General features: G+C 45.2%; 3 long non-coding RNA genes across 4 annotated transcripts; 1 reads left to right on the top strand and 2 right to left on the bottom strand.

Annotated features, from left to right (window-relative positions):
- Positions 1 to 570: 570 nt before the first annotated feature.
- On the bottom strand, positions 571 to 4,901 carry LOC309521404. Its single transcript, XR_014214661.1, has 2 exons — positions 2,528 to 4,901; positions 571 to 1,264 (listed from the first exon to the last, which is right to left on the bottom strand). It is a non-coding gene; the product is annotated as an uncharacterized lncRNA (long non-coding RNA).
- Positions 4,902 to 9,756: 4,855 nt separating this feature from the next.
- On the bottom strand, positions 9,757 to 10,619 carry LOC309520729. Its single transcript, XR_014214346.1, has 2 exons — positions 10,500 to 10,619; positions 9,757 to 10,242 (listed from the first exon to the last, which is right to left on the bottom strand). It is a non-coding gene; the product is annotated as an uncharacterized lncRNA (long non-coding RNA).
- A 3,792-nt stretch (positions 10,620 to 14,411) lies between these two features.
- Positions 14,412 to 22,479, top strand: LOC309520757. Of its 2 annotated transcripts, none has more exons than XR_014214381.1 (3): positions 14,412 to 14,453; positions 19,310 to 19,580; positions 21,577 to 22,479. It is a non-coding gene; the product is annotated as an uncharacterized lncRNA (long non-coding RNA). The 2 variants fall into 2 exon arrangements; XR_014214382.1 differs by having other exon boundaries at positions 14,415 to 14,453; positions 19,316 to 19,580.
- Positions 22,480 to 22,968: the final 489 nt, after the last annotated feature.

The following is a 22,968-nucleotide window of genomic DNA, read 5'->3' as shown; positions in this document are numbered from 1 at the left end:
TGACTGATGCTCTGCTGCGAGTTCAGTTCCAGGCCCAATTCAAGGCCTTCTAGGTGTTGCTGGGTCTCTCAGCATCCATTGTTATTTAAAAAAAAAATGATTATCATTGGTAAATCACAATGCATTTAGAATACAGTGGTACCTCGGGTTACATACGCTTCAGGTTACAGACTCCGCTAACCCAGAAATATTACCTCGGGTTAAGAACTTAGCTTCAGAATGAGAACAGAAATCGTGCTCTGGCGGCACGGCAGCAGCAGGAGGCCCCATTAGCTAAAGTGGTGGTTCAGGTTAAGACAGTTTCAGGTTAAGTACGGACCTCCAAAACGAATTAAGTACTTAACCTGAGGTACCACTGTATCCACAAGATTAGAGACTGTGTGTATGCTGTTATGTCAAGAGCATGTTGTAGAATACACTGTAATAAAACACTAGTTTGTAGGGGCCTTTTATCTCCAGAATTATCTCCACCCTGTCCCATTCCCCCAAGTAGCAGAAATTCATCTGGAAGGAAAGTGAGACCATTTCAAGCAAAGTGATTTGCAACAAAAGACCAAAACAAACAGGAACTTGTGCAAATTGCATGTAAGCTTTATTGTACTCTAGGTACCTCGACCAAGAAGGAAGCTATAGAGGAGAGGGATTTGAAAGCAATTTAGCTCACCTATCAAGGGAAGATATCAAGAAGGCTATTCAGCAGCGAAGCTTCTGTTTCTTAATAACAGCTGTGATAAATATTGTACTGATTCCAGCAAAGAGAAGAAGAGATGTTTAGCAAAGGAGGGTGAGAGAGAGCTGATAGCCTTTGCCAGTTGCAGGCAGGAGATACACCAGGAAGTCTTCAGCTGATGATACTCCAAATCCGTCTGATGATAGAGTAACTTGGAGGCCAGATTTTATATCCACAGATGTTCCATTAACAAATCTTGGCCGAACCCAAGCTCTGCTGAAGGGGAATGGCTCCACCCTTGGATTTCACGGGTGCACAGGCAGATTGCAGAGATTGGCAGCAGGCCTTCACGGGGGCACAGGCGGATTGCAGAGACTGGCAGCAGGCCTTCGCAGGGGCACAGGCGGATTGCAGAGACTGGCAACAAGATTGCATGGAAGGATAGTAGCTTTGGACAGGGATACACTGGGGTGCATAGCATGGCTGGGGTGCCATGGGCATTGGGCAATAAATGATGGTTGACCCACTTCCGCTGCCACCACAGCAGCCACCACAACAGCCACAACAGCTCATCTTTGTTGAGCGAATGAAAAGCTGGAAGATAAATCAAAACACCTCAGTTAGGTATGGTTACCATAAGAAACAAAAAATAGACACTTGCTGGTTCAAAATGGGTATCCTTCTGGTCCAGGGATGGTGAAATATTTTTTTCAAGGGCCACATTCCCTTCTGAGAAACCTTATGGGGGCCACGTGGCAGTAGGTGAAAGGGAAAAGTGGATAGAGCAACACATGTGAATTTTAGCTTTGTAGGTAAGTTAAAGGGACCCCTGACCATTAGGTCCAGTCGTGACCAACTCTGGGGTTGCGGTGCTCATCTTGCTTTATTGGCCGAGGGAGCTGGCGTACAGCTTCCGGGTCATGTGGCCAGCATGACTAAGCCACTTCTGGCGAACCAGAGCAGCGCAGGGAAATGCCGTTTACCTTTCCGCAGAGCGGTACCTATTTATCTACTTGCACTTTGACTTGCTTTCGAACTGCTAGGTTGGCAGGAGCAGGGACTGAGCAACGGGAGCTCACCCCATTGCAGGGATTTGAACTGCCAACCTTCTGATTGGCAGGCCCTAGGCTCTGTGGTTTAACCCACAGCGCCATTTCTGCTCACACACTCCAACAACCCTTCTTTGTCCTCTATCCAAGCAATCAAGGGGCATAATCAGAGTTCAAGGACACATTCCAGCCAGGTATAAACACTCAAGAAGGATTCAAAATAGGACTGGTGAGGAGTGTTGTGGGAAGATGGGGTGTGGCTGGGAAAAGTCTCCGGGACTAAATGGGGAGACTGGGATCAAGTGGGTTTGGAGGAGAAGGAAGAGGGTGGAATCCACACACCCCTCTCCCCCCAACACACACTTTGGTCTCCTAGGAACATATGAAGTTACCTCATTTTGAGTCAGACCATTGATCCATCTAGCTCAGTACTGTCTATGATACTGGCTGGTAGTGGCTCTCTGGGGTTTCTAGCAGAGGGCAATCCCCAATACTTGCTGGAGATGTTGTGAATTGAACCTGGGTCCTTCTGCATGCAAATCCGGTGCTTTTCCAGTGAGCTATGGCTCTTCAACCAGAGAGAGGGAGGTTTGCAAGGTTTAATCTCTCACCTCCCTAACCTCACCCTCCTTCATTAGAACACAGGAAGAGTCCTGCTGTGTCTAAGCTCCATCTAGTCTCATCATAAAGGTTTCCCATGGCAGTCAGAGCCTGCAAGGAGGGCACGAGGGTAATAGCCTTCCATGCAATCAGTAAATAACTGATGAGAAGTCCACCCCAAGTTGAACATCAATGGAATATTTCCTACCTTAGTTAGCAGAAGCAACCGGTAACGATGAACCCAAGTGGATTGGATGAAGTTCTGCGGGATGGTGGACCTTATTTATACATCTCAAGTCGCCCTTCCTCGAGGAAGTGACACATCATTGAATAGTTGAAAATTCTTCTTCAACCTCCAAGGCATCATTATTTCTTCCTGATTATATTTCCTGGCTCAATTCAACTCCCATTAAAAATTATGCTCCTTTAATGGTGCAGATGATGAGACTGGTCATCAGCTAACATTGTAATTTTCAAACTAGCCCAGCTAGGATTCTACTAGCCCCAAAATGGAAAGATGCCAAGATGCCAATGAAAGAAGAATGGCAAGTTAAACTTATGGAATACGCAGAAATGGCGAAACTTACGGGATGACTCAGAGACAATGACAATAGAGACTTTTAAAAAGGTTGGGAACCGTTCATGCTGTATTTACAGAAACATTGTAAAGAAATGGACTCACTAGCAGGGTTTAAGTAAACACATACAACTAAGAAAACAAATGTAAAGGTTAAGAAATAATAATTTGGAAATTAGTCAAGTGTAAGATGTGATTTGAAAGACGACATGGTATAAAATGATAAGAATATAAGAGCATTTAGTTAAAAGATTACAAAATTAAGGAAAAACAAATTAAGGAGAAGTACCAAATATTTAAAGAACCAGAAGGAGAAGTTGAGGGAAGTCATGGGGTGGGGGTGGGGGAAGTGGGGATTTGGATTTTTTTATTTTATATGATGAATGTGTTGAATATTAAATTGTAAAAACTAATAAAAAATCTTTAAAAAATAAAAATTTTCAAACTAGCCCAAAATTCAATTACAGATTATTGGAGTGAATGTCTGCTGATGGCTTTGCTCATCAGGATCACCATAGGTGAATACTATGAAGCTTATGGGTGCCAGCAATATATTTGACAAAGCATAACCTCAAAATCTAGGACAGAATCCATCAAACAGACTCTCTCTTAAATTTGCCATTTGAGTGGATAGCTGGCTTTTTTTCCTATGGCCAGTTATTTCCCCAATTTATGTGATAGCTTTCTAAGGCTTGCAAAAGTTTCACCACCACAGAATTATAGGGTTGTGTAAGAATGCAGATGGGGAAATCTGCTTGTATTCTTCTGATTGTGTTGCCTCCTCTCCATACGCTCATTCAGGAAGAACAACGAAGCACCCTTATTTTCTGATCAGTGAATGGCAGACTTTGTTGTTGTTGGCATCTGTCTGTCTTGAGAGACAATAGAGTGCACGTCTGGGGGTGAAGTTAATCTGCTGTTCTAGCAGCACCAAAGTGACCTCCCTGGGGTGCAAGCCTGGGCAGTGTGTATTGAGGTCTTGGGCTGCCCAGATGACAAGATTCTTCTGTCTGCCTTACTGATGTGGTCCAAAGGAAAGCAGAGCAATACATTTGGTACCAGCTTGGCTGGAAAGAAGCAGACAAGGCACCACCCAACCGTCTTAGGGACTCCACTCTGGATTTGTGTAGGGTTTCCTCCTTAGTCTTTTCTTCTCCCAAATATATCCCACAAGGCAGCAGAGGTTTAAGATCAAAGTTTTCCTTCAACTGCCTTCCTAGGTTGAACCCCACCTGCCCCTCACTTTCCTCAACAACATGGGCAGAAACTGCCTTCTTGACCATTGGACCCACTATTGGTCTAATCCAATTCCTAATTCCCTGAAACAGGAAGCATGGAAGAGCATTCCCTTCCCAACTTCCTCCTTTAGCAGTAAGTAGTTTTCAATGGGAGGGGGGAGGTACTACCCACACCACCTCAAAAGGAAAGGAGAGGTGAGTTAATTCATAGACATTTGAAGTGCTACAGCAACTTTTCAATGGTGGCATTGTCCTTCAAGGCACCTTCTTGATTACCCCAGGTCCAGATGTGGGTCTCAAAATATTACAGGCTGATCCTATGCAAGTTGTAGATACACAATACGTTCAAAGGACAACTAAAATGCATGACTGAGCCAAACAATCTTGGGAACTGTTAAGGATGCTAGGAATTGTAGCTCAATGAGCAGTGAGCTACATGTCCCAGGAGTCTTTGGGACAAGTTCATGTGTTTTAAATATGTGTGGTGAAGAGCTACATGTGTACAATATTGTGGAATGAAATGTTTCAAGGCAATATTGGACAAAGCGTGTTCTCCCTCATGAGGAGCACGTGTCGTGTTGTGGTGGGGGCTGACAAGACACATCACTGTTGCTGGGCAAAAGAATTGGGCCATCTTTAAGCAGGGGTGGGCTGATACTGGGGAGATTTATAGGTTGCCATTTATTGATTGACATCCCTATTTGTTAAATACTCTGCATGCAGCGATGAGCTTTCTCTTTCGCTGCGTGCTTCGGATCACCCTCCCTCCCTCCTTGATGTTAGGCTGCTTGCTTGACCTTGCTATGCCTGACATGGGATCATCTGCTTTGGGGGCAGGGGCCTGGTAGGAATTTTGTCCATCTCGCTGATTGGCTGGTGCCATTTGGTTTTTGCCTACTGCGTAGCAAATCGTCACAACTTGTAAGGTTGTGGTTAGGGGATTGGTTTGGGAATTGGTTGGTGGAGGGGCATTGATTGGCTGTACCTGCCCCTCCAAACATGCTGCTGCTGCTGCAAGGGTTTTCTGTTAAAGGAACCCAGGGGCTCGCCATGCTTTTGTCCGAACCCCTGTCAAGGGGCTAGGGTCACGCAAGAGCCCCTGGGAGCATTCTGGGGAAAAGTGAGGCATGGTTCCCAGTCCCGTCTCTCTCCCCAGGTGACTTACCCTTTCTGACTTCGTGGTGGGTGTGAATGTCAGACTGTCCCTGGGCGGGGTCAGTTAGTCGCTACCAATGCCTAAGCAACCACTCACATTGCTGTAATTTAATAAAGTTGTGGCCAAAAAATTATGCCAAAAACCTTAAACAAAAATCAAGTGTCATTTTGTTTTATTGGGGTGTCTTGGGGACCTCGATTTGCAACTATATTGTTAGAACAAAGCTAAGCAAGAAATAAAACAACCAAAGAGATATAAACAACAGGTGGAAAATCACGTGCCCCATATTCATGATAATTCAGCTCAAACTTCCGGTTCATGCTCTTTAACTCAATTCACAGCTCACCAAGCAAATATTTATTTACTTTTTGTTTTGGTAGGGTAGGCAATTAAGCTATCTTTGGATAATAGCAGTATTATTCTCAGGCTAGCCCCAAAGGCAGTCACAGGTCTGTGTTTAAAAGGTGAATATTGGGGTGCTTTGACTCTGAGTGTCTTGGTGACTGTGCTTCAGGTTGCTTGTGATTCTGACTTATGAGTGGCTTAATTTCATTGGGCCTTCATTGCAATACTTCCAGCTTTCTTGTTAAGTATAAAGTCTTCTCTTATTTGCATTTCATGGACCACAGAGTTAGAAGGGCTTCAGCAAAGGTTTGACCCCAGATTGCCAGCATAGGATCTGCTAATAAATGGGGGGGTTGACCCTCCAGATGTTATTTGACTCCAACTACCATCTTTCTTGTCTATTGGCTGGAGTTGGTGGGAATTGGAGGCCAACAAGAGCTGTCAGCAAATTCTGTTCATAAGAAGAACCTGCTGAATCATGCCAATGGCCCATCAAGTTTAGCATCCTCTTCTTCCAGTGGTTGACTGGATACCTGTGGGAAACTCACAAACAGGGCCTGAGAACAGGATCACTCCCTCCTGTGGTTACCAGCAACTGAAATTCAGAAGCAGTGGTGGCTTGGTTTGTGGGGACAGAGTATAACCATAATGGATAGTGATGGTTCGTAGCTTTCTCCTGCATTAATTTGTCCAATTAAAGCCATCAAAGTTGTAGGCCATCACTGCCTCCTGTGGGACCAAGTTCCATAGCTGAACTTTGTGGTGTGAAGAAATACTTTCTTTTATGTGTCTTGAATCTTCCCACACACAGCTTCATTGGATGGTTACAGGTTCTAGTGTTTTGGGAGGAGAAGAAAAACCACTCTCTGTTCTATGCATAGTTTAATGAACTTCCATCATGTCACCTCTTAAGTGCCCTTTCTCTAAACCAAAATAATAATAATAATAATAATAATAATAATAATAATAATAATAAAATTTATTATTTATACCCCGCCCATCTGGCTGGGCCTCCCCAGCCACTCTGGGCGGCTTCCAAAAGAATATTAAAATACAGTAGTCTGTTAAACATTAAAAGCTTCCCTAAAGAGGGCTGCCTTCAGATGTCTTCTAAAAATCTGGTGGTAGTTCTTCTCTTTGAGATCTGGTGGGAGGGCTTCCACAGGATGGGTGCCACTACTGAGAAGGCCCTCTGCCTGGTTCCCTGTAACTTGGCTTCTCACAGTGAGGTAACAGCCAGAAGGCCCTCGGTGCTGGACCTCAGTGTCTGGGCAGAACGATGGGGGTGGAGATGCTCCTTCAGGTATACTGGACCGAGGCCTTTTGGGGCTTTAAAGGTCAGTACCAACACTTTGAATTGTGCTCGGAAACGTACTGGGAGCCAATGTAGGTCTTTCAAGACCGGTGTTATGTGGTCTCTGTGACCGCTCCCAGTCACCAGTCTAGCTGCCACGTTCTGGATTAATTGTAGTTTCCGGGTCACCTTCAAAGGTAGCCCCACGTAGAGCGCATTGCAGTAATCCAAGCGGGAGATAACCAGAGCATGCACCATTCTGGTGAGGCAGTCCGCAGGCAGATAGGGTCTCTAACCTGCATACCAGATGGAGCTGGTAAACAACTGCCCAAAAACGTACTGGGAGCCAATGTAGGTCTTTCAAGACTGGTGTTATGTGGTCTCGGCTGCTGCTCCCACTCACCAGTCTAGCTGTCGCATTCTGGATTGGAGAAAACTCCAAATGCTGCAACTCTTTCCTCAAAGGGGAGTTGCCCACCAGAACAGCCCTGCTGAATCAGACCAATGGCCTATCTAGTTCACCTTCCTGTTCTCACAGTGGCCAGCCAGATGCCTGTGGGAAACCAGAAATTAGGACCTGACTGCAACAACACTCTATCACTTGTGATCCCCAGCTACTGGTATTCAGAGGCATATTGCCTCTTACAGTGGAGGCCGGACATTGGCTACCTGTAGCCTAAAATACGGTTGCCGTATTTCAAAAAGTGAAAATCTGGAAGCAAAAGTTGTTGAGAGTTTGGTTGTTGTTGTTGTTGTTTGAGTTTTTGAGCTATTTTTTAAAGAAAACAGCCAAAATCTACACTTCCAAAATGGGATGCCATATGTCTGGATTTTACTGAACATTTTAGCAATTTCCACCTGGACGCAGTAGAAAATGTACATGTCAGAAAGAGGACTTTCAAACCCTCCAAATGTCCCTATTTCCCAGGGACAGTTCTGGATTTACAGAACCCATCCCAGTTTCTTATTTGATCCCGGAATGTCCCTCTTTTCCTTAGGGTGTTCCTGTTTTCATCAGAGAAATGATGGTTCACAACCCCGAGCCAAGGAGATAAGTAACTATACAACCTTTAGAAGACATCTGAAGGCAACTCTGTATAGGGAAGGTTTTTTTTTTAAATGTTTAATGTTTTATTATGTTTTTGTTTATGTTGGAAGTCTCCCAGAGTGGCTGGGGCAACATAGTCAAATGAGCAGGATATAAATAATAAAGTTATTATTATGGAATAGGATGTCCCTGCTTTATTAGAGAAATGTTGGAGGATATGAACTTTCAGTCCCATAATATGGTTATATTCCATGTAGTGGGTTTTATTATGAATGTAGGAGCTTTCCATCCAAAGAATGCCTTCACTCCAACCACAAAATTGGGGTAGCACAACTGGCAGGCTAAAAATAAAATGGCCTTTATTATAAGCCAAACACATTTCCAGGGCAGAGGAGAGCCTTTTTACAAGGGCACACATATCATTTCCCATTTGCTTCTTGCATTGTCCTACAACTGACAGGTTTGGGCTCCCTAAATGGAGCATTGTCCCAACAACCTGCTGAAACATCCTTTCAAACATCTAAGCACAGGAGTTTCTGGGCCTTAGGCTCAGATAAATGCTATTTTGCAGTACTTCAGATGTCCTCCTTCCTCATTTCCTCTTTCCTCTTTCCAACACCCACAAGCATAAGTACCTGGGATCTGAACTCATAAAGCCAAGGTAGTTTATCCCTCACTGAGAACAAGGTTGCATCCTGGAGGCTGAATCTGCAGCGTAGTCATTCCACAGGTCAGTGTTCTTCAACTTTGGGTCCACAGAGTTTGTTGGACTACAATTCCTACTATACTTGAACACTGGCTAAACTGGGGGTGGGGGGAAAGTGATGGGAGCTGAACTCAGTGATTTGGAAGCAGTAATGTTTCTGAATTCAAGATTCTGAGTATCACAGGTGGACACAGTGTTGTTCAGCTCATGTCCCGATTCAGGTTTACCACATGCATCTGAGAGAACAAGATCCTGGACCAGATAGGCTATTGGCCTGACCCAGTAGGTTCTTCTTATGTTCTTATGTAGTCCAACAAGATAAGAGGACCCAAGGTTGATGAACACAGCCATAGATAATGCCCTTTTGCAAGTGGATTTGGAGACCTCTGGAGAAAAAATGCAGCAACAGGAGGAAACTGATTTCCTTCCCTTTGCCTTTCATTCCTCCACATTCTATCCTTTTATTCATACTCCTCCATACTACACTTGCTAGGCTTCTTCCCATTTTCAGCCTCCGGCTTTTCACCTTGTGTGGATTCTCCAACCCATGTACACTCATAGGTGAGGAATCTCAGGCTTTGTGACCTGAATCTAGGAATTCTCCTCAGCCACCCCCTCTCCCCTCAGGCCACATCCATCACTGGCCCCAATTCACACTCCCAAGTGTGTATGTGCGCATTGTGGGGGGCTGACTGACTAGAATGTATACTTGAACTCTTGTAATGCCTCTTGCTTGCCTTTATGGAGGTTAGAGAGAGGTGTCTGTGTTTGTAGAAAGTAGGCTACTAGACAAAGAGGAATTTTCCAATCATTATTCCACCCTGTCTACCACTGGCATGTGAACCTCAGAAGGTTGGTCATAAGGGAATGCGGCCCTTGATCTGAAAAAAAGTTTCCCAACCCTGCTGTAAGCCGTTCTGTTTGCCCCTTATCTCCACCCTAGGGGATCAAAAGAGCTTATCCAACGGCAGCCACCAGCTCCTTGGAAGCCCAGCCAATGTTGCTTTGGTGGGATCTGGCTGCCAACAGCCCTCACCACCACACGACCCCTTAATTCTATGACAAGACACGAGTTCAATAATTCCAATATTTTATTGTATTGAGCCTCTCAAATTACAGCTAATAGATCGGGGGGGGGGGGGGTTGTATCATTCCAAGATGTCTTTGTGGCCAAAGAAGGATCTGTAATTTAAGAAAGAGCTTCAGGCAGGCAAATTAGCAAGATGGAGGCCATGGAAGTGAATCACCTAGTCTTCAAATCACCATGGAATGTAGAGTTGCTGAAGTTCATTCCCGCTGTTATTCTGGCAGATGGCAGACTTGAGCTTCCATGCCAGATTCCCCTTTTGTTGAAGTTGGCTTGCAAGTTGAAGAGGATTTCAGCATTTGGATTTGCAGCCATTGGAGAAGCATCTGGAGCAGCAGGAACAGTGACGAGACTAGGGATAGCGGGGAGCAACCATATTCAAAGTGGGGATGGCTGGTTACAGGGACAGGGGACAGGGAAGATTGGCCATGGAAGCAAGGGGCAAGGGGAGTGTAAACACCGGGAATGGAAACTGGAGGTGGCAGTGGCTTCATCTAGGACAGCAATGTGGGGGGAGAATGTCTGCCTTCAGTATGGCAGAATGGGGAGTAGTCACCCTAAGCATAGCAACGGGGGGAGTTGCTGCAGCCAGGGTGTGGGAACAAGGAGGAATTGTTACACTCTAGATGGCAATGGGGGAGTAGCTGCATCTGGAAGGACAATAGGCTCCACATGGTGTCGAAACAGGGGGGGAGTGGCTGCACTTGGGATGGAAATGGGGGAGTGGACACACCTTGGTTGGCAATGGGGGAGTGGAGGAACCTGAGATGGAAACTGGGGAGTGGAAGCGACAAGGGTGGAGGCTGGTGGGGGGGGGGATGGCAACCCGTAGAGTAGTAATGGGGAGAGGAGATGGCTACCCAGGAGAAGGCACCTCGTGGTGCAGCTGTGGGCTGGGCTCAGCATTTTTTACAGCACATCTGAGAACAGCAGGGCGTGCAGCAAGCTGGGCGGCAGCAGCAGCAGGGAGAGCAGCAAGGTGAGCAGCAAGGTGAGCAGCAAGGTGCGCAGCAAGGTGTGCAGCACATTGGGGCGCAGCAGCAGGGAGTGCAGCAAGGCTGGCAACCCGAGGAGGGTGTGCAGACAATCATGGTATCGTTGCTGCCGCTACCACCGCAATCGCAGCAGGAAGAACCACCGTTTCCCATTTCTGTAAAGCAAAGGGGGGGTATTGATAGAAAACGGTCTGTGGTTTGTTTGTTTGTGTGTGTGTGTGTTTAAAAAACTAGATTAGCAAACTCTGAGCTTTTGAGAAAAGCACTATTTAAAATCCAGCCCATATTTAGTAGGGTAGCCAGGTTTTTGAGATGAACGATGTGGTTTTAAAAAAATGGATAAACAGATCAGGCGACTCTGAGCTTTTGGGACAACTACTCTTTGAAATTTAGCCATGTTTAAGAAGGTAGGGACGCGGGTGGGGCTGTGGGTTAAACCACAGAGCCTAGGGCTTGCTGATCAGAAGCTCAGCGGTTCAAATCCCCATGACGGGGTGAGCTCCGGTTGCTCAGTCCCTGCTCCTGCCAACCTAGCAGTTCAAAAGCACATCAAAGTGCAAGCAGATAAATAGGTACCGCTCTGGCGGGAAGGTAAACGGTGTTTCCGTGTACTGCTCTGGTTCACCAGAAGTGGCTTAGTCATGCTGGTCACATGACCCAGAAGCTGTCTGCGGACAAATACCAGCTCCCTCAGCCAGTAAAGCGAGATGAGCGCCACAACCCCAGAGTCGGTCATGACTGGACCTAATGGTCAGGGGTCCCTTTACCTTTAAGAAGGTAGCTTTTGAGACAGCACCTTTTGCAGAACCCTGGCTGAAGTCAGGAGCACATTAACCATGAACCACTGAATATATGTTGGAAGCACCAAGGTTCAATTGGTCTCCTAAGCAAACTGGGAAGACTGGTTAGATGTGATAGTACTTCCTTACAAAAGCAGGCTCCTATTTCCTACAATAAAGAATCCCAGACCTCTGGGGCTTCAACAGAAAAGGTCATTTTACGTTATTGAAGTCCATAAGGTGGAACCTTCTGGAATGCCATTTTTTGGGGGGTGGGGAGGTAGGGGAACAATCATGTTAGAGGTGCTTCTCTAAGACAATAAAATAAATCTACTTTTAAGGGTTTGAAAATTTAAACAACTGGGGGGGGTGGAATTGAAATCTATGGCTCTGTTTTTATATAGGTGGCTCAAGAGAGCCACAGCTGCCTGCACTAAATGAACTTTCTACATAGCCTCGAAGGGCAGCCCCACATAAGGCACACAGCAGTAGTCTAACCTGGAAGTCAACAAGCATGAATGACACTGGCCTGGCTTCTGTTATTCAGTGCTGGGCATAGCCAACAAATAAGCCAATGCTGATAAAAGTATCCTGGACTTTAGCCAACAACTTCTTGTAAACCACTCTGAGGTTTGTTTCTTTGTTTACAAATAAGCATTATATAAATTGCATGAAATAAATGAAAAGGCAAGCAAGCAAGTATACAAACAAGGATTCCTGGAGTAAGGGTGCTTTCAATAGTACCCTCTTAGCAATTAATTTGGTTCCTATAGGAGAATGTGATCCTATTGATACATTGCTCAATTTTACTTAGACCTCTACCATAATCAGTTTTCTTATCAGGATTGAGTTTAACTTTATTTACCCTAATCCAGTATGTAGTAATTTTTAAAAGCATCATATTTTGAAAGCAACACATTCACTACTGTTTAATCTTTAGTATAGTCTGCTTTGAGCATTAGAAGCCTGCGGCTCTGCAGATGTTGAAGGACCACAGCTCCCATCATCCCTGAGTATTTTCCATACTGGATGGGAGCTGGAGTTCAACAAAATGCAGACAGCCACAGGTTACTGTCCCCTGATCTAAAAGTAAACCATTTCCCATTGCAGTAATGACCTGTCAAATGCAACTTACCGTTCGGAGAGGTTGAAGCTGGTATAGCGACAATGAACCCAAGTGAGATAATGAAGATCTTTGGGGATGGGGGCACCTTTTATATATTTTCCCCAAACCTTCCTGTAGGAAGTGAGGCACCGCCGTGGAACGGCAGAGCCTTCATTCATCATCAAAACACATTTCCTTCCCTGATGCCATCATCCAATTCATGCTCCTCGAAGGAATGCCCATTTCTCATTAAAAGAGCACTTCCCCATGGTGTGTGATTAAAGGGATTTTGAGTTAGCAACGTGGTAATTCCAAGACCAGGAGGCACATGAATAAGTTTAAAATATGAAACCTAAGGAGGAAGATTGGTGCTCCAATGCTCTCCTTGTGGGGACCATATGACTAAATATCCATTATTCCCCAAATTCTTTTGACTCTGCGTCCTCTTGATGCATCATCAGATTATCACAGGTGTGGGGAGCCTTGGCCCTCCAGATGTTGCTGAACTACAACTTCCATCAACCCCAATAAGCATGGCCAGTGGCCAACATCTGGGGGGCAAAGGTTCTTGCTTCCATAATGAATGCAAGCAGCAAGGTCTAAAGCAGGTGGGAAAACATGGTGCCCTCGTATGTTATTGGACTCCAACTGGATAATCACGGTGGGACATTGCTTAGGGGTTGTAGCTCCAGTCAAAATTAAGGACTGCAGCCAACTAACATCCACTTACAGTAAGCCGATTAAAAACAATGAACCTGAGTTAGTCATGCCCAGCTATTCCACTGGATCTACTCTGAGTAGGATTTACATTGGATGCATCCCTTAGCTTTAGGAATGCTTTGCAATTATCTGGATTATGTTCCTATTTTAAAGTTTTCATTAGCTTTTTGTTTCTTGGTTGTATCCAGTATCAGCCCTACTCAGAGTAGACCAAACTGATTTTTTTTGGGGGGGGGTTCATAATTTTTTATTGATTTTCACACGTTTTACAAATTTACTTAAATTTCAGTGTATGTTTTTCTTAAAATTTTGACTTCCCACCCTTACCTCTGTGATGTTCTTATTTCCACCTTATACCCTCTGCTTTATATAACATACTTTTATCTAATACAATTATCATCTATTTCACTTATTATTGTTTTCATTCCACTGCTCATAATTTCAACCTGTCCATGTTTTCATTTGATTATAACAGTTCTTCAAATACTCCAAAAATTGTCTCCACTCTTCCATGAACAGTTCATGTTTGGACATAACCCTATTTGACTATGTGAATATTGTTATTGATTAAATTACTATTCAAGTCTTAAAAACAAACAAAACCCAAGTTTCTTCCCCTTACAGCAGTGGTGGGAACCTCTGGCCCAGGGGTCAGGTGTGACCTCATTAAACCTTGGATAATAATCAGCAGTCAAGAGTCACATGTTCCCAATAAGCAGACCCTACAACATCCATAAATTCCACAGTGTGTCCTTTAAAAAAGAAAATACTCCTCTCTGTGCCTCCTGGGAAGCCCTGAGAATCACTGTGCTATTATCTAAACAAAGCTTTAATCATACATAGTACAAACACACTTCTAAAGAAGAATGGGGTATGGGGGTTGAGTCAAGCGCCATGAACCATTAGACGTCATGGCAGGTGACCATGTATGTTGATGTTTAATGAAGACCTTGCCGATTCGTGGTGGTGTCTCACTTCCAAAGAGAGAGTCACAGAGCTGTATAAAAGCTGCCCTCCCCCAGCAAAACTCCTCATTTGCTCAATTGGATGCATCCCTCCTTGCCATTTCCCATTGCTTAACAAGGTAAGTCTAGCTTGAGGAATCTTTGTGAACTGCTTAATAAGGTCTGTTTTGCTCAGCAGATCTTTGTTCACAGTAAAGGGATTAACACAGAATGTGATAGAATTAGCCGACGTCTTCATATAAAGCAGGGGTAAAGAAGCTGTGGCCCTCCTGATGCTGTTGGGCCCCAATTCCCCCAAACTCCAGTGCCTGTGGCTGATGGGTTGCTGGAGTCCAGCAACATATGGGAGGCTGAAGTTTCCCCTTCCATGACCTAAGGCCTGGGAGGCAGCGGCGGAGCAAGCCGATTGGGCACCGGGCATTCCCTGTGCCCAGGGGCAGGGCGAGCCGGGGCAGTACACTCTGCAGGGCCTCCAATGAATCTGCCTGCCTCCTCCCAATCAGCCACCCTACAGCTGAGGGGGAGGCGGCGGGTGGACCGTTTGGGGCAGCGCGGAGCCTGTGCACATAAGCCACCGTGTCTCTCCCAGGAAAGACGCGTGGCTCGAGCACGCTGCAGGCCCCATGGTGAGTGCCGCCTGGCATTTTGTCACCCCCCTCAGTGGTGACACCCGGGGCGACCCACCCCCACCACACCCCCTTCCTCCGCCCCTGCTGGGAGGTGGTGTTGGAATATGGAAAGCCACAGCTGAATGGTAGAGCACATCCTTTGCAAGTAGAAGCTCCCTTGGGTCTCTTGAGGCAATTTCACAAAAAACCCTCTTCTTTCCATCCTCATCTCAAAGATGTTGTATGGTTCCAATTGTCGCTGCTCTCCCTGCTGCTGCAACTGCTGCTGCCACCCTTGCTGTGGTCCCAGTAGTTCTGGCTCTTGTGGCTGCAGTTCTGGTTGCTGCTATCCTAGGCAGAGCTGCTGCTGAAGAACCTCAAGGGAAGCTTTGAGGGCAAGTAGGGGACCTGAAACTTGCCCTCAAACCCAGACTTGCCCTTCTGCTTGTCTCTTTTTGTTCGGTGTTCCAAGTTGCTTCCCTCAAGCTTTGCGCCTGCCTCCTCTACTAATTGGTAGATCACCTTTCATATTCTCACATTCTACTCTTTGCTTTGTAATTCATGGAGGAGGCATGGCTGTTTTCGAAACTGGGTTTCCCTACTTCTGTTCCATCCCTTTGAGTAACTCCACTGTTGACCCAGTGCAAACTATGTGTATGGGAGATGTTGGGTGTAGTGAAGGGTTAGCCTTCTGTGCCTCAAGCCTGAGAGGAGGCGCGTACAAGGGAAGTACATGGAATGCTGTGAGCTGAGTGGAAAGCGAAAGCAGTTTGTTGTGTCGCTGCTAACAGAGGGAGAAGATGCAGCTTGAATCTGATGGCTGTTATTGATTGTAAATATGCTACTTTTGAGCAAATAAAGGGATATTAGGACAGAAGAAACGTGTGGGACTTTTTTACTGCTCTTTCGACACACACCGCTGTGTAATTCTGCTAATTGCTTTACGACCGCTCGAAAGCCACACTGCGTAAACAGAAGCTACAGAGGCTTCCAGGGGAAGTGTGGCTGGGCGCATAACAATAAAGCAATAAATCTACCGAACAGGAGATAAGAAAATCCCAAAACCATAATACAAAATCTTGAAGGATTTTCCTCTTGCTTTGTTTGGAAATGTTGCAGTCAGTCCAACAGGTCGAGTACCTGCTTTGAATGCAGAACAAAACAGCCCCACCAATCCAGGTGAACGATTATGGGTTTTATTTATTTATTTAAAAATATTTAGATACTGCTGTTCATGGGGGGGGGAATCAGAGTGGTTTACAACTGTACACAAAAGCATGTAATCACGTATTAAAAAAATAAAATCCAAAGTCAGCTAGCTATTATGGAAGAGTTTTCAGTGGGTGTTTAAAAGCTTAAACAGAAGTTGCTAAGGGCTTGGTTTCTTATTATCAAAGGAGTTTCGCCAACTCAGGAAACAACCAGCAACTCTCCTGCGTATTATCTCAGTGGGTGAGCTGGGTTTTCAGGCGCACGATTTCCGTTCTCATCCTGGGGCAAAGTTCTCAAACCGAGGTACTACTTCCGGGTGAGGGGAGTCTGTAACTCAAAGTGTTTGTAACTCGAAGCATTTGTAACCCGAGGAAGCACTGTATATAATTTCTCAGTAAGCATTAACCTTACTACAAGACCACCACATATGATAAAAAGAACCTCCTTTTTCTTTTCATTTCCAACACTTATTTGATTTAGATTTATTCCTTTTTGCCCTTGACCCCATATGGTGACCCGATATCAAGCCATGACCACTACCAACACCTGAAGATAGAAAGCAGGTTTTGCTTTCAGCCCACAAATGATATGTAATTGGTTACATGTCCCCTACACTTGGATTGTATTTCCTTTGCATTGTAATTAATTGGGTGGCCTAACGTAATGACAGTGAGACGAATTCAACTAATGAGTTCCTCTAGTGCAGTGTTGGCCAAACTTGGGTCTGCAACTGTTTTGAGACTACAATTCCCATCATCCCTGACCACTGGTCCTGTTAGCTAGGGATGACGGAAGTTGTAGTCCAAAAACAGCTGGAGGACCAAGTTTGGCCAACACTGCTCTAGTGGAATCCCGCACAAAGGTTTCTGCTAGTTGTGGGGATAAAATGAGGAAGATGAGAACCATGTACCCCGCCTTGATCCCCTGGAGGGCAAAGTGGGATTGAAATGGAATAAACAAATAAAAGCAAAGCAGCAGTAGCAGCAACAACAACATCCTATGTAGACTCCCATAATTATGTGCTGCACATATTAAAAATGCAGGACAATATGCATGCCAGATGCACTGCTAATTATATGCATGAAGGGGGAAAATACTGTCCTCTGGTGATAGAGGATGGGCAAGGTATTATCCAAGCAACTCGGATAATAATTACATAGGGCTTCTGTTGCTCTTATTGGTTGAAGAACTCCAACCTTTCCACAGTTTAGAATGCATCTTCTGCATGGGTTACATTGCTGCGGGGATGCTGATCTCTTTCATCATCCTCAAAGACTTCATAATGAACAATGTGATTTGAATTAAATCCAGTATCGAGCAATAGAAATCCAATGTGCTTTTGGCTTTGGGCATGATCCCTGGAATGTAACTCCCTCAATGCCTGTGAAAGAGGTGTGTGAACACAGCCATTAGGGTTTGTTGGTGGCCTGAACCTGTCTGATGTTCTTCTGAATAGGTTCACATAGGAAGCTGCCCTCCATAGAGTCAATCAATTGGTTCATCGTGTTCACTGTTGTGAGGTAAAGGTTCATTTTACATATCATAAATCCCTGCATATTTTACAAAAACTATACCATTCAGTATTCCATTATTACATCCATCATAACTTCATTTACATTGCTGAATTTATCTCAATGCTGTCAGAGTTTTCAGCCGTACAGTTATTTCCTCTACACAGTGGTACCTCAGGTTACATACACTTCAGGTTACATACGTTTCAGGTTACAGACTCCACTAACCCAGAAATAGTACCTCGGGTTAAGAACTTTGCTTCAGGATGAGAACAGAAATTGTGCTCTGGCGGCGCGGCGGCAGTGGGAGGCCCCATTAGCTTAAGTGGTGCTTCAGGTTAAGAACAGTTTCAGGTTAAGAACAGACCTCCAGAACAAATTAATTACTTAACCTGAGGTACCGCTGTATTCAATAAACGTTTTCCAATCTTCTCTGAATGTATGTTCTTCTTGTTCTCTTATTCTATATGTGAAGTCTGCAAGTTGCACATATTCTGTTGCCACTCTTTTTTGTTTGGGACCTCACTCGTTTTCCATTTTTGGGCTAACCAAACAAGGGCTGAAGTTGTGGTGTATATAAATAACCTTTTCTGACACCTGGAAATTTCAGTCTGAATTATCCCCAACAGAAAGGACTCTGGTTTTTTTTTTTTGGGGGGGGGGAGTACTTTCAAACATTTCCCCCCCAATTCATTATGGGATCATTTCCCAATACTCTTTTACTCTTTTACAAGTCCAATACCAGAATTGTTTTGAAGAAATTATTATTCAGGACAGAAACAAAGAAAGCAGTTTTTTCACACACCCCTGGTTGCAAATGGGATCTGTTCCAGAGACCCACTCAAAACATGAAAAGAGCGCAACCTGCAGCGGCACGTCTGCACACGCGCAGGTTGCAATTCACTGCTTCTGCACATGCACATGACGTCATTTTGAGCTTCTGCGCATGCGCGAGCAGTGAAACCTGGAAGTAACCCTTTCCGGTACTTCTGGGTCACCACAGGACGTAACCTGAAAGAATGTAACATGAAGCAGACATAACATGAGGTATGACTGTATTGAACTTGCTCTAACAAAAGGCAGCAATGGCCACCAGCTTGGATGTCTGTAAAAGAGGATTGTACAAATTCAGGAAGAATAAGGCTAATGATGGCTACTAGTTTCTATGGTTGTGCTCTGCCTCAATGGTCAGTAATTCTTCTGAACACCAGGAGGATCCTCTTGGGCTTGGGCTCTGTATGTGGGTTTCCCACAAGGATCTGAATGGCCACTGTAAGAACAGGACAAGGGATTAGATGGGCCATTGGCCTGTTCTTATTTTCTTAAATCCTCCTTAATAAGACTGAAGTCAGGAGGGCCAAATCCAGAATATAACAAACCGGGGATTGCATGTGAAAAGAGCTTCTCCTACCCAGTCTCTGCAAAATAACCACGTTATTGCTAATTACATGCCACAAAGGGACAACATCGACTTCTAGCAATAAAGGTCCCCTCTATGGTTACTTAATAATAAATAATAATACCCAAGTGGCTACTTGGGTAATAATTATGGTCTTTAGCTATAGGATGACGGTGACAAAGGCACTTAATGGCTTAAGGAAACCCTACAATGATACTTATTTTAAAATTAAACTTCTGCATGAGTTCTAGCCTGGGATTGACCCTGTGACGGTGGCAAGGGATCCACGGAAGAAGACACCGCCATAAAACAATTTGTAATGAGGAATGTGAATTGAATCAAACCGAAAGAGGGCATGTCCGCAGGTGGTTATTGGAGAACTCGCTGTTCCTCCATGGTGCCTCACTTCCTAAGGGGGAGGTTGCAAGGAGCTGTATAAAAGGTCTCAGGACATTGGCTCCTCATTCATTTGATCCATTGGCTTCTGTTCCACTCGACGTCTCTCTGTTTAAGAAGGTAAGGAGAATTTCACGAATTGTTCATTACGGAGGGGGGAATTTCCTTTGGTGGAGTCTATGGCAGGAATGGCCTGATGGATGTTGCTGAACTACATATTCCAGCCCTGGCCATTGCCCATGCTTGCTGGAGCTGATGGAGGGCTGAAGGTTCTCCACATCTGGTCTATGGACCCTTCCTGTAACCAAACTATCAATCTTACAGGAGGGACCATTAACTAAAAGGTAGAGGGCATTGCTTTGCATGTTGAAAGTCCCAGGTTCAATCCCTGACGTCTCCCATTAAAAGTGTCACGTCAGATATAGGGAACGTTTGGCCTTCCAGCAGTTGCTGAACTACAACGCCCATCAGTCCCAGCCTGCATAGTCAATGACCGGGAATAGTCAATTATGGGAATTCTAGTTTAGCAGCATCTGAAAGGCCAAAAGGTACCCACACCTGTTGTAATCCCTGAGTGGCTAAGCTTTGACCATTCAGTTGTCGCTGGACTAAAGCTCTCATCCCTGACTATTGGCCATGATGGCTGAGTCCCAACAGCATATGGCGAACCATAATAATAATAATAATAATAATAATAATAATAATAATAATAATTTATACCCTGCCCATCTGGCTGAGTTTCCTCAGCCACTCTGGGCGGCTCCCAACAGAATATTAAAAACATGATAAAACATCAAAAACTTCCCTAAACAGGGCTGCCTTCAGGTTAGCCACCCATTAATAGCCCTGGGTTGTTTTGCAGGTTGGGGATAAGGGATTGAGGTTGAGATATTGTGTTTTTTCTACATCCACTTATGGACTTCATGGCCAAGAAAAAATTGAAATTGGAGCTTCTTAAGTGATAGCTCATTGTCTTAGGTGCACGAGCTGTGATTAGTTCTAAATGGAAGATATACAATGGCTGGTCGGCAACTAAATGCTACTTAGAGGTGATCTACTGAGATAAATGGATCCAAGTTAGTTGACCCCTTGAAAATAAATGTCACGGCTAACTTAGGCCCATCAATTTCAGTGGAGCATAATTTTGTTGGAGGCAACCCGAAGTCTATCCAAAACATCAGCCTGCTGTCAGAAATGAAATAGCTCCACTTTTTACATCTCAGAGCATATATTGTATCTCTGTGTTGGGCAAACTTGTATGAAATATCATGGGAAATGCACATTAAAATGCTAATATCATGAAAAATGCATTATATGGGGTGTTTAGTGTAGGGTTGGGGGGGGGTTGCAAACAACCAAAAAGGTATATTAGGAGAAAAATAAACGAAAACATTTTTAAAGTAAGGTAAAGGTAAAGGGACCCCTGACCATTAGGTCCAGTCGCGACCGACTCTGGGGTTGCGGCGCTCATCTCGCTTTATTGGCCGAGGGAGCCGGCGTACAGCTTCCGGGTCATGTGGCCAGCATGACTAAGCCGCTTCTGGCAAACCAGAACAGTGCATGGAAACGTCGTTTACCTTCTCACCGGAGTGGTACCTATTTATCTACTTGCACTTTGACGTGCTTTCAAACTGCTAGGTTGGCAGGAGCAGGGACCGAGCAACGGGAGCTCACCCCGTCGTGGGGATTCGAACCGCCGACCTTCTGATTGGCAAGTCCTAGGCTCTGTGCTTTAACCCACAGCGCCACCCGCGTCCCATATTTTTTTAAGTAGGTTATATTTCAAAGCGGGGGGGGGGAGGTAAGCTGATGTAGAAATGCAGTAAACAGCATATTAAAATGGGGTAAACGAGAAAGCAAAAATTCAAAATAAGCACTTTTGTCCATCCCTATTTGTATACTCCCGCCCGGGAACCAATGTCCCCATTGTGGAAGGACGTGTGGATCCAGAATTGGCCTCCACAGTCGCTTACGGACTCATTGTGAAAACCGTGTTTATGGAAGACAATCTTACACGGCTACGAGGGATCGCCAAAGAACAAAGAAGAAGATAAGGGACTGAACCATATGTCACCTATCCTCAAAAAACCCACACACCACTATTTCTTTTTTTCAGTGCTTGCCTTCTCTCCAACCAAGATGGGCTGTGATTGCTGTGGCTCTTCATCTAATTCAGGAACCATCATTTGCTGTGTCCCATCCGGTGGCAGCAACTCCTGCTGCACCCCCTGCTGTGCCCCCTGCTGTTGCTGCACCCCCCGCTGCACCCCCTGCTGTGCCCCCTGCTGTTGCTGCACCCCTTGCTGCTGCCCCAAGCCTGCCTGCTGCTGCGCCCCCTGCTGCTGCTCCAAGTCTTGCTGCACCCCCTGCTGCGCTCAGGTCAAGAAATGCTGCTAAGGAAATCCCGGAATTACAAGCAAGTCTAGGTCAGAACGTTATGGAAACCGGAACGACATCTCCACCGCCAGCTGCGATGCTCTTGTGGCCACAAGTTTTCTCTGCCCATCCAATGTCCCCATCAGGACATTAACTACCTAAACTACACGCTTAATCCAGGTTAAGAGCAATTCAGCTCAACTGGAGTTACTTACAAGTACAGTAGTACCTCAGGTGAAGAACTTAATCCGTTCTGGAGGTCCGTTCCTAACCTGAAACTGTTCTTAACCTGAGGTACCACTTTAGCTAATGGAGCCTCCCGTTGCCGCTGCGCAGTTTCTGTTCTCATCCTGAAGCAAAGTTCTTAACCTGAGGTACTATTTCTGGGTTAGCAGAGTCTGTAACCTGAAGTGTCTGTAACCTGAAGCGTCTGTAACCCGAGGTACCACTGTAAATATGATAATCTTGCAATGCAAAGCTTTTGAACCTCCCTCTTTCACTCCAGTGTTGGGTCATTCCCTTCTTTCCTTTTACCTCTTAACAAATGAAATATAAAGTAAATATTGGGTAGATGGTGCCCATGTTTGTCTTGGGGTGTAGGGTCCTTTTGGAGGCCTCCAATAAAATTCTAAAAGCATTCAAATTGATCTTGTCCTCGGTTGCTTTTGGTTCACCTTTTCTTGCAGTTATGAGCTGCTCTGCCCCCTGCCGCTCCCCTTTGCAGTGGCCAGTATTTGGGTTACTGCGTCCCCTGCTGTTGTGCTCCCTCTTGTGGCTGTGCCAAGTCTTACCACTTCCCTAGCTGCTCGCAGACCAAATGCTGCAGGAACCCTTGCTCCAAGAAATGCTGCTAAAAAAAATCTGGATGTTCAAGCAAGCCTAGAACCTTTAAGAAGACAGAAGAACATCTCCAGCAGCAGCACTGATTTCATGGCCACAATGTTTTCTTTGCATAATCTCTTTCCACTGTGAATTAGCTACCTAAAGCAGCAGCCCTAAGCTTACTTAAAGGTAAAGGTAAAGGTACCCCTGCCCGAACGGGCCAGTCTTGACAGACTGTGGGGTTTGTGCGCCCATCTCACATTTATTGGCCGGGGGCCAGCGCTGTCCGGGGACACTTCCGGGTCACGTG

This window comes from Podarcis vaucheri (genome assembly GCF_965113315.1).
Source record: "Podarcis vaucheri genome assembly, chromosome: 16".
Taxonomy (NCBI): Eukaryota; Metazoa; Chordata; class Lepidosauria; order Squamata; family Lacertidae; genus Podarcis; species Podarcis vaucheri.
The sequence above is the reverse complement of the archived record's forward strand: the minus strand, read 5'-3'. Positions and strand labels throughout refer to the sequence as shown.